Below are 10,452 nucleotides of genomic sequence, written 5' to 3'. Positions count from 1 at the left end.
ATACTTTTCTCTTCGTATGGAAAGGAAATAATGTTTTTTTTACATATATTTATCAACGCCATTTTAAGAACTCTACTTTATTGCGCAGTCCACGGGGGATTTACAATTACCTTGCTTATTTCTTTTCGCTATTAGTAAAAGAAAGCCCTACCTACCCTGTATCAGTCGATACCTTTAGAAGTTCTTTTTATCATAAAAATTCTTCCTTTCAGTGTACGACATGCAATATCTGACATCAAATATCTGATGACGTGGCTAAACAAGTTAATTATTTGTTTTCTCAATAAGCCCTTTCGAACACTGCTCTAGTTTTGCTTCGGTTTCGGTTTCGATTCTAGCTGATATCATCTTCATATCATATTCGATTCTAGCTGATATCATCTTCATATAATATTCGATTCTAACTGATATCATCGTCATATTTTTAGTCGCGTGCAAGCGACTCTATAAGTTACTGCGTCAGTCGGTCTGTCGGTGGCGCTGTCCATAACACTTTTGTGCTTAGCCTTTTTGGTTAAGATCAAAGGTCTGTTGTTAATAGATGCTGTTCTTAGCTTTTTAAGCTTTTCTTGGCCTTTTGGCCAAGATCAAAGTGTAGGAACTTTTGTGTACAACATGGAGCCGCCGTTCCCAAGGGAGGAAAGTTTGGTTTTCCTGGCGATCCTAGCAGTAGCGCGCATGACCATTTGGATCGCGCGCCTCAAGTTGGTCCACGAAGGGACATCTGTTCCTGATCGGGATCTGATCGTTTACTTTAAACATTTGCTTAAAGTAAAGATCAGATGCGATTGGAAGAGGTTGCCTAGAGTGGAATTTGACAAGAGGTGGGTGCACAGCACTAGTTTGTGCATCCGTCGAGGAGCCAAGTTTCAATACGTGTTCCCTCCTTAGGCATGGCATGGGCGGTGCTGGGTCCTACGGAACCCATCCCGCCTAGGTTAGCATTATAAGTTCAGTAAAGTAACTCTTGACTGGTGGTACAAATGAGATCCTGTTCCTGATTTTATTTTTTGGTATTAGAGAACCTCTGAGTCTGCCCACCCCCCTGCTCCTCATCTTTATTTTCTGATGCCCCCGGTCATCCCCCTACTCAGAGGTCACCTTCCTACCCCCCCCCATCCGTTGCTTTATTTTCTCCCACCTCCATTAAGGCCACTTCCCCAAACCCCATTAGGGATGCTCTGCTTGTTTTCGGTTCCCCGGAAAACAGTGGGGGATCTAGCCACATAGAATAGTACAGGGGGGTCTTACTAACAGCACATTAGTAGTTTTTCCTTATTTTTGAAATGAACATTTTCATTAGTTTTTTCCCACTCCACGAACATTTTATGCCAATTAATTCAAGAACTCTTTCTAATGAAATCGAACTTTATTTTCTTACACATACACACACACACAAAAAAAAAAAAAATGCACACACAACATACAGAAATGAATATACAAATTGTACATAGTTAAATTTTACATTGAACGCTGGGGTTATTAGTTAGATTAGGATCCACAGAGTGATTGAGGTATTTTGGTAAATGTTGCCAGTCAAGAGTAAGACTTCAAAGTCTCATCTGTTACATAGTCAAAAAGACCCTGTACCCTCCCCCTCCCAACTTCTTGTAGGGCCCTGTGCCTAATTTTGTTGAATTGAATTTTTTGTACGTTTTTTATGTTCAATTTTTCTTTCTCAATAAAATATATAAACAAGATCAAAGTGTAGCATCTGGTCTTCAGATGCTGCACTTCCATTTCTTGTTCTCTTTCGGTGGAGGAGAAATCCTTCACGACTGAGACAATTTTTATTTTTGTACCTTTTCTCCACGTTAAAAAACGACCCTGGTGTCTAACTCTGTCCCGTGGGGAGGCATAGTAAATAGGTCAAAGTGTAGTATCTGTTCTCTCAGTTACGAAACTTGACCCACCACCGGGCTTTCGGGCTAGGTTAAGGTGTTTTTTCATACTAACTTTTGTTAGCAAGGACCGATCCCCTCCTTTGGGGAGTCAGGACCTAAAGGACCGACTCCACATTTGTGGGAGCTTGGACCCGAAAACCGATCCCCTCTTTTGGGAGACTGGAATCTCGGGACCAACACCACTAGCTGGTAGTTGAGACCTTCTTTTTTCGTTTTTGCATGCGTTTTTTCTTCGTTCCGGCTTCTTCCCTCTAGAGACAGGGGATGGTCTAATTTCTCACCACTTAATTGCCTGAGCAGCACTCTGACCAGCCAGGCCAAAACTTTGTCTATTTTCGCTGCTCTCCCAGTGGATCGAGCAGACAGGGTTCTCTTTCTCGCTTCCGTTGGGGTAGTTAGTGGGTAGGGTGACGTGGGGTAGGGCGGGTGTTTCGTTTTTGCTCCCCTCTGTGGGCAGAAATGTCTATCCCCTCTCTCTCTTAATTGCAACGCGGCACTCTGACCCGCTAGCACCCACTGCGTCTTTCTTCTCTGCTCTCCCCCCTCGCAGGGGGATTTGAGCTGCTAACCCGACATCCCCATGAGGGGAGGTCAAAAACACTAATTTGTTCTGAGTCCGCTCCTCCCCCTCCACCCCCTCCACTCCCCTGGGTTTTCTTTTCTCCCCGCTACACTTTGGTCCGCAGCAGCGGCCACTGCTACCGCCACGATGCCAGGCAGGAGGGGTACATCACCCCAAATGCGCAACATCACCCCCGCAGACGACTCCCTATGTGAGGGAGCCAATGCATCTCCCGGCAAGACAGCGCCAGAAGACAAGGTAGGGCCCCAGCGCGCGGCGACCTTGAAAACAGATGAAGGGGTAGGTCCGCAGCCCGCGGCGACCCCCGAAAAACCACCTGCAACTGCTGCTCCCCACGAGGGCCATCCGGCGGAAAAGGCTGTTGCAAGAACGCCGACAGAGGATTATGCAGCGGGAATCTCTCCAGCTGCACTCCCGAACTGCAAAGCAAAGGGTGGAACACCGGAACAACGCAACCCCGCTCCCCTAAAGGGCAAAGTTCCAGCAGCAAGAGAGAGGGAGGAAAACAGCACCACCGACCATACCGAGGTACTGTTTGAAGCAACGTTAGCCTCCCTCCAATCACTGTTCGAAGAAACTAGTGATCCGCCCTCCAACACTCCCCAAGAGGGCAACAACATAAAGGGGGAATCCAGGGATGGGAAGGACGCGCCAGCCAGTGTCAACAAAATACAACTGGTGGATGCGACACCCCTGTCTACTGAACCCGCAACAGCAGCCACTAGGGACACATCCCCCGGAGGGGGGACACCTCCGTCTCCCCAAGAGGCAGCCACTCAGCAACTCAAAAAGAGGAAGAGGAAGGAGAACGATCCGGAGAGCAGGGAGCACCAGCACGCAACAACTTTAAATGCGGACTGGCCATCTCTGTCCGGAAAAGGCCAGCCTCCAGGGTCAGAAACACCCACAACGGAGGCAGTACAAGTTGCACCAGCTAAACCCCCCGTCCCGGGTCCAGTAAACAGCCAAAAGGATGGGGGATCAGCATGGGGCCACAAGGAACAGCAGAAAAAGAAGATGACACCGGAAGATTACAGGAGACTCTTTGACTCCACTTACAAAGAGTGTACCAAGGAAAACGAGATCCGGCCTCTCCCAGGTCAGGTGGAAGGACTGCAGCAGAGAGTCCTCTCTCTGATAACATCAGACACGAGGACCAGAAGCCTGACCGGTGTCAACAAAGACACAATGGTGAGCGTGCTGCTGGAGCAGAACATCCCGGCAAATTACATCTGCAGGAGGAGCTACGCGCAATGGGATGTTCTGCTTCCTACCCCTGAAGAGGCAGTCAAGCTGTCCAGGACCTATCACCAGAGCAGAAACATTAAGCTACAGCCAATATACATGAATAAGAGGAGGGCAAATGTTTCTTTTCTAAACGTCCCCTGCTACATGGAGGCTGAACAACTGGGTGCCATCCTCAGCCAGTATGGGGACGTGGAAGAAGTGACGCCGGTCCGCGGTCTGAGGAACATCATGACCAGGGACTACAAGATCCATATGGTCCTGGACAAAACAGGATTTTTCGGACTCCCCGCCACGCTGAAGTTCGGGGAATGGACGCTCTCCCTTATAGTGGAGGGGAGGAGGCCCCATTGTTGGCAGTGTCAACAACAGTGGCACATGGCCAAGGACTGCCACAAGAGAAATGGGAGAAAAAACCCAGCCAAGGCAGGTGGCAAGTCGGCAGGACCAGCCAAAATACCTAACTAAGCCGCAGCACCCACTCAATCCACTAGTGCCCCTGAAACTCAAGCAGGGTGGACGACAGTTACCAAGAAAGGAAAGACCGCCAAAAAGCCCACCCTGCAGACAGAGCCCACAGACCAGCCTGAGTCAAACCCAATCACTGAGGTGGACAATATGGACACTCAGGCTTCTCCCTCCTCCAACAAGAGGAAATTACAAGAAGGAGGAGGCAGTGTCGGAGGAAGAGGAGACAACTCCAACACCAGCCAAACTGAGTGCAACGGAGACCAGAAGAGCCAGAAGGAGGAAGAGTCGGAAAACGCGCGCCGACCCCCTTACTCCTACTGAGGAGGACGCGAACACAGACGCACAAGCAGAGCCCCCCGCCACCCCTCTACCCCAGCAACCAGAAAAACTATCCCCCTCCCCAGATCTCCCCAAAGCCCCCAGAAACCCTTCATCACCCCCATCCTGCGATAAACCACCCCATGAAGGAACTGTTACAACTACCCCCACTCCACCCCCTCCCCTCACCCCAACCTAAAATCCCCCCCTCCCCAACAAGGCCAGTTCGCACGGAACGAACTAAAAAACTTCCGTTCCTGCCAGGAGATAGAATTTGCGAGCTGGACCCGCACCAAACAATACCGGACCTCAAAGGACAGCAAAAGGTCCGGTATAAGAAGTTGAGGGGTCTCGCCTACGTGGATGGTGACAGCGTGGCGGACCCAACAAAATTTAAGGACGCTCCCATGTTGACCACCTTTGTGAGGGTCAACAAGGATGTAAGAACTCAAGCCCTCTGGGCCATGATCAAAGCAGCTAAGGATGCGATCCCGGGCCAGCAGCTGGTGGACAGGGACCATCCGTCACTGAACTTTTTTAAGCGTGAGGGCAGAGTCCCTGTGTATATACACCCCTCATTCTACAGGGCACTTAAACTAACCTTCCCCCTGGACGTGGGAGGTGTGGCCAAGAATGGAGTACCCTCTGCAGAATTACTGACCGGAAGCCTTGGACAGGCCTGTCACGTCCTCACCCCCGAGGATTTCAGGCCCGTGTGTGACACTGAATAAGGTAGTGACCATGGCTTTAAACTTGGCTACTTATAATGTGAGGGGCCTCAGATGTCGAACAAGGCCGCGCGCGTGCTGAGTGATCTGATGTCCCTCAAGGTAGATATTGCCGCTATACAGGAGACCCACTTTATCTGTGACGGGGATTGTCAGGTGCAGGTGAACGATTACGATGTTTACTCAGCATATGGCAATACCTATAGTCGTGGAATCTCCTTGCTAGTAAATCGCACCCTATCAGCGTCGGTGAATGTTGTTCACGCGGACGAGGACGGGCGGGCGATTGTCGTCGATGTTGCCGTTAATAGCAGTGTGTTTCGGATAGTCGCAGTTTATGCACCCAACTCCGCTGTGGAGAGGGCTTCCTTCTTTCGACGGGTGGAGGGCTTTATAGATGATCCAGAGAGAGTAGTCTTAATGGGTGATTGGAATGCCATCCTTGATCCCAGGATAGATAAGGTCGGGGGTACTAGCGGGTCGGTGTGGTGTGACAGCAGTCTGTCTGACCTGATGGTTTCGTGCGACCTGGTCGACAGATTTCGTTTGGATCAACCGCGGCGGGAGATGTGGACGTGGCATCCTAATACGCCTTCCTATCCAAGTACTTACTTGGATCGGATGTTAGTTGGAAGAGGCGATGTAGATTTCCTATCTTGCCCCACGTTCCACTTTTTAGGACACTTGGACCATAAGCTAGTTATGGCCCGTCTGAACTTGAGCCCTAGTCCTAGACTGGCCGGATACTGGAAGTTCAACAGCACCTTGTTGGAGCTGGAGGACTACCGGTTGAAGGTTACAGAGATAATCCAACGGGCATTAGTGGGGGCGGTTACTGGGAGTAAGTGGTGGGTTAGTCTCAAGACTAAGATTAGACGTTTCTCAGTCAAGTACAGCCAACGCCTCGCACTAGATAAGGCTAAGGCCAAGAAGCGTACAGAGAATAGGCTGACCCAGGTATTGGAGGGTGGGGACCCCCTAGAGATAGCACTAGCTAAACAAGACTTCAGCCGCTTGGCTAGCGAGCGGTACGAGGGCCAGATAGTTAGGGCTAGGCTAATGAAAGTCTCGAACGAGGCTGTTAATGTAGACGCTGTTGAGCGTAAGGCTGCTCTAAGGCGCGGCTGGGACGGGTACATTCGAAAGGTAAACGACCTGGAAGGGCACGGCCTCGTGTCGACGCGGGAGATTTGCGAGGGGTTTCGGAAGCATCTATCGGAGCGCTTCACCCAACTACCCAGACTCAGGGTCGAAGAGTTTGGCAGCTATTTGGCCGACTCGCCCCGCCTCATGGCGGCTCGAGCGGCTAGCTGTGATGGGCTTGTCGCGGAACATGAGATCATTACTGCGTTGAAGCAGGTCGGCTGCAACAAGTCCCCGGGGCTTGATGGTCTACCCTACGAATTCTACTTGAGGCTGTCGCCCATGTTGGTCCCTATTCTGAAGGATATGTTCAACCATTGGTTTGTTCAGGGCTCCATCCCTGGGCAGGTGACCAAGGGAGTGATCACATTGCTGAGGAAAGGTCAACGGCATGGTGGGGAGGAAGATTTAGACGATTTCAGGCCCTTGACTCTGCTAAACACAGAGTTAAAGATTTTGGCCAAGGTTCTTGCGAATCGGTTTCAGGTTGTCATCACTGACTTGATCGAACCAGACCAGAGCTATGCTGTGAAGGGGAGATCGATTCAGGACAATCTTCATCTGATACGCACGATCATAGAGGGGACAGAAGACGACGCCGAGGCCGCGCTGATCAGTTTGGATCAGTCCAAGGCTTTCGATAGGGTGGACCATAGGTTCCTGGGATCTGTGCTGGAGACCGCCGGATTTAATCCGGACTTCCGCAAGTGGATCTCTGTACTGTATGACAGGGCGACGGTAGCGGTGCAGATCAACAGTAAGCTGTCGGAGTCTTTTGCCGTCTCCCGGTCGGTGCGACAGGGTTGTCCGCTGTCGCCTCTCTTGTATGTCCTGGCGTTGGAACCCCTCCTTCGCAAGTTAAAGGAACGAGGCGACTACACCAGTCCTGCGCGGGATAGCTCTCCCTGGAGGCACACGAGCCAGGGTTTCCGCGTTCGCCGATGACGTCACCGTGTTCGTGTCTTGCCCCACGGACATTCAAGTGGTCACCGAGGCGCTCGCTCGATATGAAGAAGTTACGGGGGCCGTCTTCAGTCGCAGTAAGTCGGTGGGTCTGCGGTTGGGTGCCTGGACCGGAGTAAATTCGCTTCCGGGCATCTTCAGTTGGACCGACGGCCCGGTCTGGATCCTTGGTGTGTGGTTCGGACCGGGTCTCCAGCTGAAGAAAAACTGGTCGGAAGTAGAGGCCAAGGTCGAATCCTCTGTTAAGACTTGGGTTCGAAGGAAATTGTCCTTGAAGGGTCGGGCGGAGGCGTGTGCTACATATGTCTTTCCGCTCATCCTTTACCGGCTGTCTGTACTTCCCCTCCCTGCAAAACGACGAATCAGCTTACAGGAGCACCTCGACACACTCTTGTGGAACGAGGGTAAGCATTATGTTTGCAGAGAGGTCTGTGTTCGAAATCCGAGCGAGGGAGGCTTGGGACTGCCCTATCTCCTGTGTCACAAGCACGCAGAGAGGTTGGCCTTCCTGAGCCGTTCATTGTACGTAGACGTTCCATGGGTCACTGCGGTTGAAAGCTCGTTTTCCAATCTCACACCTGACCCCTCGGTCGAAGCACGGAGGAGACTGAGGGTGGAACAAACATTCTACGCCGAATGCCGGTCCGCACTTAGAGCGTTGCCGGGGACCAGTGTCCTCGAACAGTCTAGGAACAGGCTTTATCGGGAGCTAGTGGGGCGTAGCAAAAAGGAACCGCTAGTGAAACGGACGGGGATGTCGTTGGAGGAGGTCTGCTCCCAGTGGAGTTGGGCGCCAGGACGGGACTTTCTTACAAATTCGGAATTTTCCCTTACCTGGCGACTTGTCCAGAACGCACTGCCCCTCCTTGAGGAACTCAACCTTTACAATGAAGAAACCCGGGTCTATTGCCTGCGCTGCGACGAAGACATGAGAGAAACTGTCGGTCATGCCTTTTTCCACTGTAGCAGGCTCAAGACCCTCCTAGGGTACGTCAACGAGGTAACGGCTCGCATCGATGCCAAGCGCTGGCTTGAACTCGACGAATCATATTTTGTGGAGAACATTGATCCGCCGCTGCCTAGGGAGAAAAGAATGGTTTTTCTAGCGATACTAGCAGTAGCGAGGATGGTCATATGGATCACACGCCTCAAGCGAATCCGCGAAGGGATATCTGTTCCGGATCGGGATCTGATAGTCTACTTTAAGCATCTGCTTAAAGTAAAGATCAGATGCGATTGGAAGAGGTTGCCTCGAGTGGCCTTTGACAAGAGGTGGGTGCATGACGCTAGCTTGTGCATCCGACGAGGTGCCAAGTTTGAATTCGTGTTACCACCATAGGCATGGCACATGCGGTACTGGGTCCTACGGGGCCCATCCCGCTAGGTTAGACAAATAAAACGTAAAGAGACTCTTGACTGGTGGTACAAATGAGATCCTGTCCCTCGATTTTTTGTTTATTTTTTAGCACTAGAGAACCTTCCGAGGCTACCCTACCACTACCCCCCTATCTTTTTGTTTTATCATCCCCTGATCAACCCCTACTCGAAGGTCGCCACCAAATATATTCCCTCCCTTTTGTTTTTAACAATCTATTTATTTTACTCCCAACACCCGATATGAAGTCTTCCCAATCCCCATTAGGGATCTCCTCGCTTGTTTTCGGTGCCCCGGAAAACAGTAGGCGATCTAAGTACTTAGATTAGCTTAGGGAGGGACCTTACTAACAATGCACTAGGCAAATTTATTTTTTGTACATTTTTCCTGTATTTCCCACTCCCCAACACGAACTATTTTTCTTCCAAATTCAAGAACTTTTTATTTTTTCCAATGAATTGAATTTTTTCACACACACACACACACACACACACACACACACACACACACACAAACACACACATTTTAATATATATATATAAAAAAAAATGCGCGCACACACACACACACAGAAATTGTATATATATATATATCCTTTTGGTAAAAACGCTGGGGTTTTCATTAGTTAGGTTTAGATTCCACAGAGTGAATGAGGTATTGTGGTAAATGTTGCCAGTCAAGAGTAAAGTCGCCACAGACGCCATTCTTACTTTAGTTACAAAGACCCTGCAACACTCCCCTCCCCAGATTTTATAGGGCCTTGTGCCTAAATTTGTTTTGTCTCTTGGAGAATTTACTTTTTTAAATGTTTTAATTTTATATTGGAATTTTTTTTAATTGTAATTTTTTCTTTAAACAAAATAAATTAAATATAAAGATCAAAGTATAGTATCTGTTCCGGCAGATACTGCAAGCAAAGACCATATGTGGGGGCGACCCCCACAGATAAGACCTTGGTCAATGTAAGGGTAACCCTTCATACTAATTGCCACTATCCAGCTCCCCTACTCCCCGGGGAGTTGGTCCCCATTACCCATTCACTCCTGACATAAAAATCGGCCTTGTGCCTAATTTGCTCGGTGGGGGAGCAAATAAATACCATATGTTCCGGCAGATACTGCAAGCAAAAACCATATGTGGGGGTAATATATAAGACTTTGGTCAATGTAGGGGCAACCCTTCATACCAATTGTAACTATCCAGCTCCTCTACTCCCCGGGCAGTTGGTCCCCCATTTTCCCTTTACTCCTGACATTAAAAATCGGCATTGTGCCTAATTTTCTCGGTGGGGGAGCAAATAAATACCCTGTTCTTGGCATTTTGGCCAAGATCAAAGTGTAGTATCTGTTCTTACTACATGCTGTACTTATGTTTGTAACTTTGTGATATAAAGTGTGGGATCACTTTTCTGTATTAATTTTCTATAAAATGATCACCCACTTTACAACCAGTGAGTCTCAAAGCCATTCAAGTCATTCTCCAGATCATTCGAGTTGTTTTTGAAGGATTCCAGTTATTTTTTAAGCATTTAAATCATTCTTAAGGTCAATTCAATTCATCCTTAAGTTCATTAAAGTCATTCTAAGTCATTTACTTTTTATTTGTTTAAGTCATTTCAGCCCATTTTTCGGTCATTTCAGTTTATGTTTAAGAATTTCATGTCAATCCTACATTCAGGCATTCATTCATTGCACGAGAGCACGCGACTAATGGTTATCGGTC

At 49.1% G+C, this 10,452-nt stretch overlaps 1 pseudogene; it reads left to right on the top strand.

The window, feature by feature from the left end:
• Positions 1-10,034: 10,034 nt before the first annotated feature.
• Positions 10,035-10,171, top strand: LOC145258537 (U2 spliceosomal RNA; annotated as a pseudogene).
• Positions 10,172-10,452: the final 281 nt, after the last annotated feature.

The sequence above is a fragment of the Euprymna scolopes genome, chromosome 33, assembly GCF_053919585.1.
Source record: "Euprymna scolopes isolate OS-2025 chromosome 33, ASM5391958v1, whole genome shotgun sequence".
NCBI lineage: Eukaryota > Metazoa > Mollusca > Cephalopoda > Sepiida > Sepiolidae > Euprymna > Euprymna scolopes.
Note: the sequence above shows the minus strand (reverse complement) of the source record. Positions and strands in the feature narration are given on the sequence as shown.